The following is a 13,822-nucleotide window of genomic DNA, read 5'->3' on the forward strand; positions in this document are numbered from 1 at the left end:
GTCTCACTTGCCGTGATCATGTAGTGGTTAGTACTAGGACACAGAAATTCCGGGTCACGGCAGCATTTTTGCCTTTCACTCCGTTAAGCGGTAAAAACAAATTAAATGTGACTCGGGAATTTCATGCAATCGTTCATTTTTGTTTTTTCGCATTAATATTTGGGGGTAGGTTTATCTTAGTCTAGGGCAAGTTGGACAACGTTTATAGAGTCTGACTACTGCGCTCAAGAACCTAGGTAGTCTTCTTTCTTTCTCAAATTGATTTAAATGTGGGAAAAACAGCAAATTCTTTCATCTAAAAAGGTAGCCCACCACGAGAGAGTAAACGCCCATTGCTTGTGCTTGGAAAGCTGTTTGAAAATGTCAATGGCCCAGTTGTTTCCATTTCATTCATATGCAAGACATTCATCGTTAGGTGCGGCCTTAACCTCCGAGACAGAGTGTTATAACTGAAACTTGAGTTTCCAATCCCATATGGTCTAGCGGTCAGGATTCCTGGTTTTCACCCAGGCGGCCCGGGTTCAACTCCCGGTATGGGAATTTCATATGTGGTGATCGTACATTGATCTGTAATCTGGGTTGTGGGCGTAGTAACCATAGTTTGAATCCATGTCACGGTATCTATTTGATGTCAACAACTTTGGCAGAGGAAATAAATAAGGCCCACCATAGAATTTGTAGCTGGTTTGTTTTTGGGCTTTTAGACGGTCAGGGTTCCTTGTTGGTAACGAGGTGGGCCGTGCTCAACCCCTGGAATCGTAGTCTCACTTGCCGTGATCATGTAGTGGTTAGTACTCGGTGTTCAAGGACACAGAAATTCCGGGTCACGGCAGCATTTTTGCCTTTCACTCCGTTAAGCGGTAAAAACAAATTAAATGTGACTCGGGAATTTCATGCAATCGTTCATTTTTGTTTTTTCGCATTAATATTTGGGGGTAGGTTTATCTTAGTCTAGGGCAAGTTGGACAACGTTTATAGAGTCTGACTACTGCTCTCAAGAAACTAGGAAGTCTTCTTTCCTTCTCAACTTGATTTAAATGTGGGAAAAACAGCAAATTTTTTCATCTAAAAAGGTAGCCCACCACGAGAGAGTAAACGCCCATTCCTTGTGCTTGGAAAGCTGTTTGAAAATGTCAATGGCCCAGTTGTTTCCATTTCATTCATATGCAAGACATTCATCGTTAGGTGCGGCCTTAACCTCCGAGACAGAGTGTTAACTGAAACTTGCATTTCCAATCCCATATGGTCTAGCGGTCAGGATTCCTGGTTTTCACCCAGGCGGCCCGGGTTCAACTCCCGGTATGGGAATTTCATATGGGGTGATCGTATATTGAACTTTACTCTGCGTTGTGGTCACTGGAACTCTCATTCGAATCTGGGTCACGGCATCTGTTTGATTTCAGCAGAGTAAATAAATAAGGCCCACCAAAGAATTTGTAGCAGGTTCGGCTTTGGGCTTTTAGATGAAGGGTGCATCTTAGGGCTGGGCGATTAATCGATTTTTGATCGCGATTTGGATTTCAGAGTGAAACGATCACCAAACTAATATAATCGAGTTGAAGGGTTTTTTTTGTTTTGTTTTTTTAATAGAAATTCCAGAACAGCTGGATTCATATCTGGACTTTATTTTCTATTTGACCATTTTGTGTATTTTTTTAAGGGTAAATATCAAAGTTGTCATTTAAAAAAACATTTTTTTGGAGAGAAATTATGAATAAATGCATCATGTTTTCAAACTCAAAAATAATCGTTTGAATAATCAGGATTTCAATATTGACCAAAATAATCGTGATTATGATTTTTTCCATAATCGAGCAGCCCTAGTGCCGCTGTCAAGCTGCTGAGAGTGTTAACTGAAACTTGCTTTTCTAATCCCATATGGTCTAGTGGTCAGGATTCCTGGTTTTCACCCAGGCGGCCCGGGTTCAACTCCCGGTATGGGAATTTCATATGGGGTGATCGTACATTGAACTTTACTCTGCGTTGTGGTCGCTGGAACTCTCATTCGAATCCGGGTCACGGCATCTGTTTGATTTCAGCAGAGTAAATAAATAAGGCCCACCAAAGAATTTGTAGCAGGTTCGGCTTTGGGCTTTTAGATGAAGGGTGCATCTTAGGGCTGGGCGATTAATCGATTTTTGATCGCGATTTGGATTTCAGAGTGAAACGATCACCAAACTAATATAATCGAGTTGAAGGGTTTTTTTTCTTTTGTTTTTTTAATAGAAATTCCACAACAGCTGGATTCATATCTGGACTTTATTTTCTATTTGACCATTTTGTGTATTTTTTTAAGGGTAAATTTCAAAGTTGTCATTTAAAAAAAAAAAAAATTTGGAGAGAAATTATGAATAAATGCATCATGTTTTCAAACTCAAAAATAATCGTTTGAATAATCGAGATTTCAATATTGACCAAAATAATCGTGATTATGATTTTTTCCATAATCGAGCAGCCCTAGTGCCGCTGTCAAGCTGCTGTCAACCACATCCGGTACATCCCATTTGGTTTAACGGTCAGGGTTCCTTGTTGGTAACGAGGTGGGCCGTGCTCAACCCCTGGAATTGTAGTCTCACTTGCCGTGATCATGTAGTGGTTAGTACTCGGTGTTCAAGGACACAGAAATTCCGGGTCACGGCAGCATTTTTGCCTTTCACTCCGTTAAGCGGTAAAAACAAATTAAATGTGACTCGGGAATTTCATGCAATCGTTCATTTTTGTTTTTTCGCATTAATATTTGGGGGTAGGTTTATCTTAGTCTAGGGCAAGTTGGACAACGTTTATAGAGTCTGACTACTGCGCTCAAGAACCTAGGTAGTCTTCATTCTTTCGCAAATTGATTTAAATGTGGGAAAAAAAGCAAATTCTTTCGTCTACAAAGGTAGCCCAGCACGAGAGGGTAAACGCCCATTGCTTGTGCTTGGAAAGCTGTTTGAAAATGTCAATGGCCCAGTTGTTTCCATTTCATTCATATGCAAGACATTCATCGTTAGGTGCGGCCTTAACCTCCGAGACAGAGTGTTAACTGAAACTTATGTTTTCAATCCCATATGGTCTAGCGGTCAGGATTCCTGGTTTTCACCCAGGCGGCCCGGGTTCAACTCCCGGTATGGGAATTTCATATGGGGTGATCGTACATTGATCTGTAATCTGGGTTGTGGACGTAGTAACCATAGTTTGAATCCATGTCACGGCATCAATTTGATGTCAACAACTTTGGCAGAGGAAATAAATAAGGCCCACCATAGAATTTGTAGCTGGTTTGTTTTTGGGCTTTTAGACGGTCAGGGTTCCTTGTTGGTAACGAGGTGGGCCGTGCTCAACCCCTGGAATCGTAGTCTCACTTGCCGTGATCATGTAGTGGTTAGTACTAGGACACAGAAATTCCGGGTCACGGCAGCATTTTTGCCTTTCACTCCGTTAAGCGGTAAAAACAAATTAAATGTGACTCGGGAATTTCATGCAATCGTTCATTTTTGTTTTTTCGCATTAATATTTGGGGGTAGGTTTATCTTAGTCTAGGGCAAGTTGGACAACGTTTATAGAGTCTGACTACTGCGCTCAAGAACCTAGGTAGTCTTCTTTCTTTCTCAAATTGATTTAAATGTGGGAAAAACAGCAAATTCTTTCATCTAAAAAGGTAGCCCACCACGAGAGAGTAAACGCCCATTGCTTGTGCTTGGAAAGCTGTTTGAAAATGTCAATGGCCCAGTTGTTTCCATTTCATTCATATGCAAGACATTCATCGTTAGGTGCGGCCTTAACCTCCGAGACAGAGTGTTATAACTGAAACTTGAGTTTCCAATCCCATATGGTCTAGCGGTCAGGATTCCTGGTTTTCACCCAGGCGGCCCGGGTTCAACTCCCAGTATGGGAATTTCATATGTGGTGATCGTACATTGATCTGTAATCTGGGTTGTGGGCGTAGTAACCATAGTTTCAATCCATGTCACGGTATCTATTTGATGTCAACAACTTTGGCAGAGGAAATAAATAAGGCCCACCATAGAATTTGTAGCTGGTTTGTTTTTGGGCTTTTAGACGGTCAGGGTTCCTTGTTGGTAACGAGGTGGGCCGTGCTCAACCCCTGGAATCGTAGTCTCACTTGCCGTGATCATGTAGTGGTTAGTACTCGGTGTTCAAGGACACAGAAATTCCGGGTCACGGCAGCATTTTTGCCTTTCACTCCGTTAAGCGGTAAAAACAAATTAAATGTGACTCGGGAATTTCATGCAATCGTTCATTTTTGTTTTTTCGCATTAATATTTGGGGGTAGGTTTATCTTAGTCTAGGGCAAGTTGGACAACGTTTATAGAGTCTGACTACTGCTCTCAAGAAACTAGGAAGTCTTCTTTCCTTCTCAACTTGATTTAAATGTGGGAAAAACAGCAAATTTTTTCATCTAAAAAGGTAGCCCACCACGAGAGAGTAAACGCCCATTCCTTGTGCTTGGAAAGCTGTTTGAAAATGTCAATGGCCCAGTTGTTTCCATTTCATTCATATGCAAGACATTCATCGTTAGGTGCGGCCTTAACCTCCGAGACAGAGTGTTAACTGAAACTTGAATTTCCAATCCCATATGGTCTAGCGGTCAGGATTCCTGGTTTTCACCCAGGAGGCCCGGGTTCAACTCCCGGTATGGGAATTTCATATGGGGTGATCGTACATTGAACTTTACTCTACGTTGTGGTCGCTGGAACTCTCATTCGAATCTGGGTCACGGCATCTGTTTGATTTCAGCAGAGTAAATAAATAAGGCCCACCAAAGAATTTGTAGCAGGTTCGGCTTTGGGCTTTTAGATGAAGGGTGCATCTTAGGGCTGGGCGATTAATCGATTTTTGATCGCGATTTGGATTTCAGAGTGAAACGATCACCAAACTAATATAATCGAGTTGAAGGGTTTTTTTTGTTTTGTTTTTTTAATAGAAATTCCAGAACAGCTGGATTCATATCTGGACTTTATTTTCTATTTGACCATTTTGTGTATTTTTTTAAGGGTAAATATCAAAGTTGTCATTTAAAAAAACATTTTTTTGGAGAGAAATTATGAATAAATGCATCATGTTTTCAAACTCAAAAATAATCGTTTGAATAATCAGGATTTCAATATTGACCAAAATAATCGTGATTATGATTTTTTCCATAATCGAGCAGCCCTAGTGCCGCTGTCAAGCTGCTGAGAGTGTTAACTGAAACTTGCTTTTCTAATCCCATATGGTCTAGTGGTCAGGATTCCTGGTTTTCACCCAGGCGGCCCGGGTTCAACTCCCGGTATGGGAATTTCATATGGGGTGATCGTACATTGAACTTTACTCTGCGTTGTGGTCGCTGGAACTCTCATTCGAATCCGGGTCACGGCATCTGTTTGATTTCAGCAGAGTAAATAAATAAGGCCCACCAAAGAATTTGTAGCAGGTTCGGCTTTGGGCTTTTAGATGAAGGGTGCATCTTAGGGCTGGGCGATTAATCGATTTTTGATCGCGATTTGGATTTCAGAGTGAAACGATCACCAAACTAATATAATCGAGTTGAAGGGTTTTTTTTCTTTTGTTTTTTTAATAGAAATTCCACAACAGCTGGATTCATATCTGGACTTTATTTTCTATTTGACCATTTTGTGTATTTTTTTAAGGGTAAATATCAAAGTTGTCATTTAAAAAAACATTTTTTTGGAGAGAAATTATGAATAAATGCATCATGTTTTCAAACTCAAAAATAATCGTTTGAATAATCAGGATTTCAATATTGACCAAAATAATCGTGATTATGATTTTTTCCATAATCGAGCAGCCCTAGTGCCGCTGTCAAGCTGCTGAGAGTGTTAACTGAAACTTGCTTTTCTAATCCCATATGGTCTAGTGGTCAGGATTCCTGGTTTTCACCCAGGCGGCCCGGGTTCAACTCCCGGTTTGGGAATTTCATATGGGGTGATCGTACATTGAACTTTACTCTGCGTTGTGGTCGCTGGAACTCTCATTCGAATCCGGGTCACGGCATCTGTTTGATTTCAGCAGGGTAAATAAATAAGGCCCACCAAAGAATTTGTAGCAGGTTCGGCTTTGGGATTTTAGATGAAGGGTGCATCTTAGGGCTGGGCGATTAATCGATTTTTGATCGCGATTTGGATTTCAGAGTGAAACGATCACCAAACTAATATAATCGAGTTGAAGGTTTTTTTTTCTTTTGTTTTTTTAATAGAAATTCCACAACAGCTGGATTCATATCTGGACTTTATTTTCTATTTGACCATTTTGTGTATTTTTTTAAGGGTAAATTTCAAAGTTGTCATTTAAAAAAAAAAAATTTGGGAGAGAAATTATGAATAAATGCATCATGTTTTCAAACTCAAAAATAATCGTTTGAATAATCGAGATTTCAATATTGACCAAAATAATCGTGATTATGATTTTTTCCATAATCGAGCAGCCCTAGTGCCGCTGTCAACCACATCCGGTACATCCCATTTGGTTTAACGGTCAGGGTTCCTTGTTGGTAACGAGGTGGGCCGTGCTCAACCCCTGGAATTGTAGTCTCACTTGCCGTGATCATGTAGTGGTTAGTACTCGGTGTTCAAGGACACAGAAATTCCGGGTCACGGCAGCATTTTTGCCTTTCACTCCGTTAAGCGGTAAAAACAAATTAAATGTGACTCGGGAATTTCATGCAATCGTTCATTTTTGTTTTTTCGCATTAATATTTGGGGGTAGGTTTATCTTAGTCTAGGGCAAGTTGGACAACGTTTATAGAGTCTGACTACTGCGCTCAAGAACCTAGGTAGTCTTCATTCTTTCGCAAATTGATTTAAATGTGGGAAAAAAAGCAAATTCTTTCGTCTACAAAGGTAGCCCAGCACGAGAGGGTAAACGCCCATTGCTTGTGCTTGGAAAGCTGTTTGAAAATGTCAATGGCCCAGTTGTTTCCATTTCATTCATATGCAAGACATTCATCGTTAGGTGCGGCCTTAACCTCCGAGACAGAGTGTTAACTGAAACTTATGTTTTCAATCCCATATGGTCTAGCGGTCAGGATTCCTGGTTTTCACCCAGGCGGCCCGGGTTCAACTCCCGGTATGGGAATTTCATATGGGGTGATCGTACATTGATCTGTAATCTGGGTTGTGGACGTAGTAACCATAGTTTGAATCCATGTCACCGCATCAATTTGATGTCAACAACTTTGGCAGAGGAAATAAATAAGGCCCACCATAGAATTTGTAGCTGGTTTGTTTTTGGGCTTTTAGACGGTCAGGGTTCCTTGTTGGTAACGAGGTGGGCCGTGCTCAACCCCTGGAATCGTAGTCTCACTTGCCGTGATCATGTAGTGGTTAGTACTAGGACACAGAAATTCCGGGTCACGGCAGCATTTTTGCCTTTCACTCCGTTAAGCGGTAAAAACAAATTAAATGTGACTCGGGAATTTCATGCAATCGTTCATTTTTGTTTTTTCGCATTAATATTTGGGGGTAGGTTTATCTTAGTCTAGGGCAAGTTGGACAACGTTTATAGAGTCTGACTACTGCGCTCAAGAACCTAGGTAGTCTTCTTTCTTTCTCAAATTGATTTAAATGTGGGAAAAACAGCAAATTCTTTCATCTAAAAAGGTAGCCCACCACGAGAGAGTAAACGCCCATTGCTTGTGCTTGGAAAGCTGTTTGAAAATGTCAATGGCCCAGTTGTTTCCATTTCATTCATATGCAAGACATTCATCGTTAGGTGCGGCCTTAACCTCCGAGACAGAGTGTTATAACTGAAACTTGAGTTTCCAATCCCATATGGTCTAGCGGTCAGGATTCCTGGTTTTCACCCAGGCGGCCCGGGTTCAACTCCCGGTATGGGAATTTCATATGTGGTGATCGTACATTGATCTGTAATCTGGGTTGTGGGCGTAGTAACCATAGTTTGAATCCATGTCACGGTATCTATTTGATGTCAACAACTTTGGCAGAGGAAATAAATAAGGCCCACCATAGAATTTGTAGCTGGTTTGTTTTTGGGCTTTTAGACGGTCAGGGTTCCTTGTTGGTAACGAGGTGGGCCGTGCTCAACCCCTGGAATCGTAGTCTCACTTGCCGTGATCATGTAGTGGTTAGTACTCGGTGTTCAAGGACACAGAAATTCCGGGTCACGGCAGCATTTTTGCCTTTCACTCCGTTAAGCGGTAAAAACAAATTAAATGTGACTCGGGAATTTCATGCAATCGTTCATTTTTGTTTTTTCGCATTAATATTTGGGGGTAGGTTTATCTTAGTCTAGGGCAAGTTGGACAACGTTTATAGAGTCTGACTACTGCTCTCAAGAAACTAGGAAGTCTTCTTTCCTTCTCAACTTGATTTAAATGTGGGAAAAACAGCAAATTTTTTCATCTAAAAAGGTAGCCCACCACGAGAGAGTAAACGCCCATTCCTTGTGCTTGGAAAGCTGTTTGAAAATGTCAATGGCCCAGTTGTTTCCATTTCATTCATATGCAAGACATTCATCGTTAGGTGCGGCCTTAACCTCCGAGACAGAGTGTTAACTGAAACTTGAATTTCCAATCCCATATGGTCTAGCGGTCAGGATTCCTGGTTTTCACCCAGGAGGCCCGGGTTCAACTCCCGGTATGGGAATTTCATATGGGGTGATCGTACATTGAACTTTACTCTACGTTGTGGTCGCTGGAACTCTCATTCGAATCTGGGTCACGGCATCTGTTTGATTTCAGCAGAGTAAATAAATAAGGCCCACCAAAGAATTTGTAGCAGGTTCGGCTTTGGGCTTTTAGATGAAGGGTGCATCTTAGGGCTGGGCGATTAATCGATTTTTGATCGCGATTTGGATTTCAGAGTGAAACGATCACCAAACTAATATAATCGAGTTGAAGGGTTTTTTTTGTTTTGTTTTTTTAATAGAAATTCCAGAACAGCTGGATTCATATCTGGACTTTATTTTCTATTTGACCATTTTGTGTATTTTTTTAAGGGTAAATATCAAAGTTGTCATTTAAAAAAACATTTTTTTGGAGAGAAATTATGAATAAATGCATCATGTTTTCAAACTCAAAAATAATCGTTTGAATAATCAGGATTTCAATATTGACCAAAATAATCGTGATTATGATTTTTTCCATAATCGAGCAGCCCTAGTGCCGCTGTCAAGCTGCTGAGAGTGTTAACTGAAACTTGCTTTTCTAATCCCATATGGTCTAGTGGTCAGGATTCCTGGTTTTCACCCAGGCGGCCCGGGTTCAACTCCCGGTATGGGAATTTCATATGGGGTGATCGTACATTGATCTGTGGTCGCTGGAACTCTCATTCGAATCCGGGACACGTCATCTGTTTGATTTCAGCAGAGTAAATAAATAAGGCCCACCAAAGAATTTGTAGCAGGTTCGGCTTTGGGCTTTTAGATGAAGGGTGCATCTTAGGGCTGGGCGATTAATCGATTTTTGATCGCGATTTGGATTTCAGAGTGAAACGATCACCAAACTAATATAATCGAGTTGAAGGTTTTTTTTTCTTTTGTTTTTTTAATAGAAATTCCAGAACAGCTGGATTTATATCTGGACTTTATTTTCTATTTGACCATTTTGTGTATTTTTTTAAGGGTAAATTTCAAAGTTGTCATTTAAAAAAAAAAAATTTTGGAGAGAAATTATGAATAAATGCATCATGTTTTCAAACTCAAAAATAATCGTTTGAATAATCGAGATTTCAATATTGACCAAAATAATCGTGATTATGATTTTTTCCATAATCGAGCAGCCCTAGTGCCGCTGTCAAGCTGCTGTCAACCACATCCGGTACATCCCATTTGGTTTAACGGTCAGGGTTCCTTGTTGGTAACGAGGTGGGCCGTGCTCAACCCCTGGAATTGTAGTCTCACTTGCCGTGATCATGTAGTGGTTAGTACTCGGTGTTCAAGGACACAGAAATTCCGGGTCACAGCAGCATTTTTGCCTTTCACTCCGTTAAGCGGTAAAAACAAATTAAATGTGACTCGGGAATTTCATGCAATCGTTCATTTTTGTTTTTTCGCATTAATATTTGGGGGTAGGTTTATCTTAGTCTAGGGCAAGTTGGACAACGTTTATAGAGTCTGACTACTGCGCTCAAGAACCTAGGTAGTCTTCTTTCTTTCGCAAATTGATTTAAATGTGGGAAAAACAGCAAATTCTTTCGTCTACAAAGGTAGCCCAGCACGAGAGGGTAAACGCCCATTGCTTGTGCTTGGAAAGCTGTTTGAAAATGTCAATGGCCCAGTTGTTTCCATTTCATTCATATGCAAGACATTCATCGTTAGGTGCGGCCTTAACCTCTGAGACAGAGTGTTAACTGAAACTTTTGTTTTCAATCCCGTATGGTCTAGCGGTCAGGATTCCTGGTTTTCACCCAGGCGGCCCGGGTTCAACTCCCGGTATGGGAATTTCATATGGGGTGATCGTACATTGATCTGTAATCTGGGTTGTGGACGTAGTAACCATAGTTTGAATCCATGTCACGGCATCTATTTGATGTCAACAACTTTGGCAGAGGAAATAAATAAGGCCCACCATAGAATTTGTAGCTGGTTTGTTTTTGGGCTTTTAGACGGTCAGGGTTCCTTGTTGGTAACGAGGTGGGCCGTGCTCAACCCCTGGAATCGTAGTCTCACTTGCCGTGATCATGTAGTGGTTAGTACTAGGACACAGAAATTCCGGGTCACGGCAGCATTTTTGCCTTTCACTCCGTTAAGCGGTAAAAACAAATTAAATGTGACTCGGGAATTTCATGCAATCGTTCATTTTTGTTTTTTCGCATTAATATTTGGGGGTAGGTTTATCTTAGTCTAGGGCAAGTTGGACAACGTTTATAGAGTCTGACTACTGCGCTCAAGAACCTAGGTAGTCTTCTTTCTTTCTCAAATTGATTTAAATGTGGGAAAAACAGCAAATTCTTTCATCTAAAAAGGTAGCCCACCACGAGAGAGTAAACGCCCATTGCTTGTGCTTGGAAAGCTGTTTGAAAATGTCAATGGCCCAGTTGTTTCCATTTCATTCATATGCAAGACATTCATCGTTAGGTGCGGCCTTAACCTCCGAGACAGAGTGTTAACTGAAACTTTTGTTTCCAATCCCATATGGTCTAGCGGTCAGGATTCCTGGTTTTCACCCAGGCGGCCCGGGTTCAACTCCCAGTATGGGAATTTCATATGTGGTGATCGTACATTGATCTGTAATCTGGGTTGTGGGCGTAGTAACCATAGTTTCAATCCATGTCACGGTATCTATTTGATGTCAACAACTTTGGCAGAGGAAATAAATAAGGCCCACCATAGAATTTGTAGCTGGTTTGTTTTTGGGCTTTTAGACGGTCAGGGTTCCTTGTTGGTAACGAGGTGGGCCGTGCTCAACCCCTGGAATCGTAGTCTCACTTGCCGTGATCATGTAGTGGTTAGTACTCGGTGTTCAAGGACACAGAAATTCCGGGTCACGGCAGCATTTTTGCCTTTCACTCCGTTAAGCGGTAAAAACAAATTAAATGTGACTCGGGAATTTCATGCAATCGTTCATTTTTGTTTTTTCGCATTAATATTTGGGGGTAGGTTTATCTTAGTCTAGGGCAAGTTGGACAACGTTTATAGAGTCTGACTACTGCTCTCAAGAAACTAGGAAGTCTTCTTTCCTTCTCAACTTGATTTAAATGTGGGAAAAACAGCAAATTTTTTCATCTAAAAAGGTAGCCCACCACGAGAGAGTAAACGCCCATTCCTTGTGCTTGGAAAGCTGTTTGAAAATGTCAATGGCCCAGTTGTTTCCATTTCATTCATATGCAAGACATTCATCGTTAGGTGCGGCCTTAACCTCCGAGACAGAGTGTTAACTGAAACTTGAATTTCCAATCCCATATGGTCTAGCGGTCAGGATTCCTGGTTTTCACCCAGGAGGCCCGGGTTCAACTCCCGGTATGGGAATTTCATATGGGGTGATCGTACATTGAACTTTACTCTACGTTGTGGTCGCTGGAACTCTCATTCGAATCTGGGTCACGGCATCTGTTTGATTTCAGCAGAGTAAATAAATAAGGCCCACCAAAGAATTTGTAGCAGGTTCGGCTTTGGGCTTTTAGATGAAGGGTGCATCTTAGGGCTGGGCGATTAATCGATTTTTGATCGCGATTTGGATTTCAGAGTGAAACGATCACCAAACTAATATAATCGAGTTGAAGGGTTTTTTTTGTTTTGTTTTTTTAATAGAAATTCCAGAACAGCTGGATTCATATCTGGACTTTATTTTCTATTTGACCATTTTGTGTATTTTTTTAAGGGTAAATATCAAAGTTGTCATTTAAAAAAACATTTTTTTGGAGAGAAATTATGAATAAATGCATCATGTTTTCAAACTCAAAAATAATCGTTTGAATAATCAGGATTTCAATATTGACCAAAATAATCGTGATTATGATTTTTTCCATAATCGAGCAGCCCTAGTGCCGCTGTCAAGCTGCTGAGAGTGTTAACTGAAACTTGCTTTTCTAATCCCATATGGTCTAGTGGTCAGGATTCCTGGTTTTCACCCAGGCGGCCCGGGTTCAACTCCCGGTATGGGAATTTCATATGGGGTGATCGTACATTGATCTGTGGTCGCTGGAACTCTCATTCGAATCCGGGACACGTCATCTGTTTGATTTCAGCAGAGTAAATAAATAAGCCCCACCAAAGAATTTGTAGCAGGTTCGGCTTTGGGCTTTTAGATGAAGGGTGCATCTTAGGGCTGGGCGATTAATCGATTTTTGATCGCGATTTGGATTTCAGAGTGAAACGATCACCAAACTAATATAATCGAGTTGAAGGTTTTTTTTTCTTTTGTTTTTTTAATAGAAATTCCAGAACAGCTGGATTTATATCTGGACTTTATTTTCTATTTGACCATTTTGTGTATTTTTTTAAGGGTAAATTTCAAAGTTGTCATTTAAAAAAAAAAAATTTTGGAGAGAAATTATGAATAAATGCATCATGTTTTCAAACTCAAAAATAATCGTTTGAATAATCGAGATTTCAATATTGACCAAAATAATCGTGATTATGATTTTTTCCATAATCGAGCAGCCCTAGTGCCGCTGTCAAGCTGCTGTCAACCACATCCGGTACATCCCATTTGGTTTAACGGTCAGGGTTCCTTGTTGGTAACGAGGTGGGCCGTGCTCAACCCCTGGAATTGTAGTCTCACTTGCCGTGATCATGTAGTGGTTAGTACTCGGTGTTCAAGGACACAGAAATTCCGGGTCACAGCAGCATTTTTGCCTTTCACTCCGTTAAGCGGTAAAAACAAATTAAATGTGACTCGGGAATTTCATGCAATCGTTCATTTTTGTTTTTTCGCATTAATATTTGGGGGTAGGTTTATCTTAGTCTAGGGCAAGTTGGACAACGTTTATAGAGTCTGACTACTGCGCTCAAGAACCTAGGTAGTCTTCTTTCTTTCTCAAATTGATTTAAATGTGGGAAAAACAGCAAATTCTTTCGTCTACAAAGGTAGCCCAGCACGAGAGGGTAAACGCCCATTGCTTGTGCTTGGAAAGCTGTTTGAAAATGTCAATGGCCCAGTTGTTTCCATTTCATTCATATGCAAGACATTCATCGTTAGGTGCGGCCTTAACCTCTGAGACAGAGTGTTAACTGAAACTTTTGTTTTCAATCCCGTATGGTCTAGCGGTCAGGATTCCTGGTTTTCACCCAGGCGGCCCGGGTTCAACTCCCGGTATGGGAATTTCATATGGGGTGATCGTACATTGATCTGTAATCTGGGTTGTGGACGTAGTAACCATAGTTTGAATCCATGTCACGGCATCTATTTGATGTCAACAAC

General features: G+C 40.8%; 17 non-coding genes across 17 annotated transcripts; all 17 read left to right on the forward strand.

The window, feature by feature from the left end:
- The first annotated feature begins 468 nt into the window (after positions 1-468).
- AC3HAE_007869 (transfer RNA glutamic acid (anticodon UUC)) lies at positions 469-540 on the forward strand. The gene has a single exon. It is a non-coding gene; the product is annotated as a tRNA-Glu (tRNA).
- Positions 541-1,236: 696 nt separating this feature from the next.
- AC3HAE_007870 (transfer RNA glutamic acid (anticodon UUC)) lies at positions 1,237-1,308 on the forward strand. Its single transcript has one exon. It is a non-coding gene; the product is annotated as a tRNA-Glu (tRNA).
- Positions 1,309-1,872: 564 nt separating this feature from the next.
- Positions 1,873-1,944, forward strand: AC3HAE_007871 (transfer RNA glutamic acid (anticodon UUC)). The gene has a single exon. It is a non-coding gene; the product is annotated as a tRNA-Glu (tRNA).
- A 1,100-nt stretch (positions 1,945-3,044) lies between these two features.
- On the forward strand, positions 3,045-3,116 carry AC3HAE_007872 (transfer RNA glutamic acid (anticodon UUC)). Its single transcript has one exon. It is a non-coding gene; the product is annotated as a tRNA-Glu (tRNA).
- A 689-nt stretch (positions 3,117-3,805) lies between these two features.
- Positions 3,806-3,877, forward strand: AC3HAE_007873 (transfer RNA glutamic acid (anticodon UUC)). Its single transcript has one exon. It is a non-coding gene; the product is annotated as a tRNA-Glu (tRNA).
- Positions 3,878-4,573: 696 nt separating this feature from the next.
- AC3HAE_007875 (transfer RNA glutamic acid (anticodon UUC)) lies at positions 4,574-4,645 on the forward strand. Its single transcript has one exon. It is a non-coding gene; the product is annotated as a tRNA-Glu (tRNA).
- A 564-nt stretch (positions 4,646-5,209) lies between these two features.
- On the forward strand, positions 5,210-5,281 carry AC3HAE_007876 (transfer RNA glutamic acid (anticodon UUC)). Its single transcript has one exon. It is a non-coding gene; the product is annotated as a tRNA-Glu (tRNA).
- A 564-nt stretch (positions 5,282-5,845) lies between these two features.
- Positions 5,846-5,917, forward strand: AC3HAE_007877 (transfer RNA glutamic acid (anticodon UUC)). The gene has a single exon. It is a non-coding gene; the product is annotated as a tRNA-Glu (tRNA).
- A 1,088-nt stretch (positions 5,918-7,005) lies between these two features.
- On the forward strand, positions 7,006-7,077 carry AC3HAE_007879 (transfer RNA glutamic acid (anticodon UUC)). The gene has a single exon. It is a non-coding gene; the product is annotated as a tRNA-Glu (tRNA).
- A 689-nt stretch (positions 7,078-7,766) lies between these two features.
- Positions 7,767-7,838, forward strand: AC3HAE_007880 (transfer RNA glutamic acid (anticodon UUC)). The gene has a single exon. It is a non-coding gene; the product is annotated as a tRNA-Glu (tRNA).
- A 696-nt stretch (positions 7,839-8,534) lies between these two features.
- AC3HAE_007803 (transfer RNA glutamic acid (anticodon UUC)) lies at positions 8,535-8,606 on the forward strand. Its single transcript has one exon. It is a non-coding gene; the product is annotated as a tRNA-Glu (tRNA).
- Positions 8,607-9,170: 564 nt separating this feature from the next.
- On the forward strand, positions 9,171-9,242 carry AC3HAE_007804 (transfer RNA glutamic acid (anticodon UUC)). Its single transcript has one exon. It is a non-coding gene; the product is annotated as a tRNA-Glu (tRNA).
- Positions 9,243-10,329: 1,087 nt separating this feature from the next.
- On the forward strand, positions 10,330-10,401 carry AC3HAE_007805 (transfer RNA glutamic acid (anticodon UUC)). Its single transcript has one exon. It is a non-coding gene; the product is annotated as a tRNA-Glu (tRNA).
- Positions 10,402-11,088: 687 nt separating this feature from the next.
- Positions 11,089-11,160, forward strand: AC3HAE_007806 (transfer RNA glutamic acid (anticodon UUC)). The gene has a single exon. It is a non-coding gene; the product is annotated as a tRNA-Glu (tRNA).
- Positions 11,161-11,856: 696 nt separating this feature from the next.
- Positions 11,857-11,928, forward strand: AC3HAE_007807 (transfer RNA glutamic acid (anticodon UUC)). Its single transcript has one exon. It is a non-coding gene; the product is annotated as a tRNA-Glu (tRNA).
- Positions 11,929-12,492: 564 nt separating this feature from the next.
- On the forward strand, positions 12,493-12,564 carry AC3HAE_007809 (transfer RNA glutamic acid (anticodon UUC)). Its single transcript has one exon. It is a non-coding gene; the product is annotated as a tRNA-Glu (tRNA).
- Positions 12,565-13,651: 1,087 nt separating this feature from the next.
- Positions 13,652-13,723, forward strand: AC3HAE_007810 (transfer RNA glutamic acid (anticodon UUC)). The gene has a single exon. It is a non-coding gene; the product is annotated as a tRNA-Glu (tRNA).
- The last annotated feature ends 99 nt before the right edge of the window (positions 13,724-13,822 follow it).

Source organism: Micromesistius poutassou, assembly GCF_964030765.1.
Source record: "Micromesistius poutassou genome assembly, chromosome: 1".
In the NCBI taxonomy this organism is placed as follows: domain Eukaryota; kingdom Metazoa; phylum Chordata; class Actinopteri; order Gadiformes; family Gadidae; genus Micromesistius; species Micromesistius poutassou.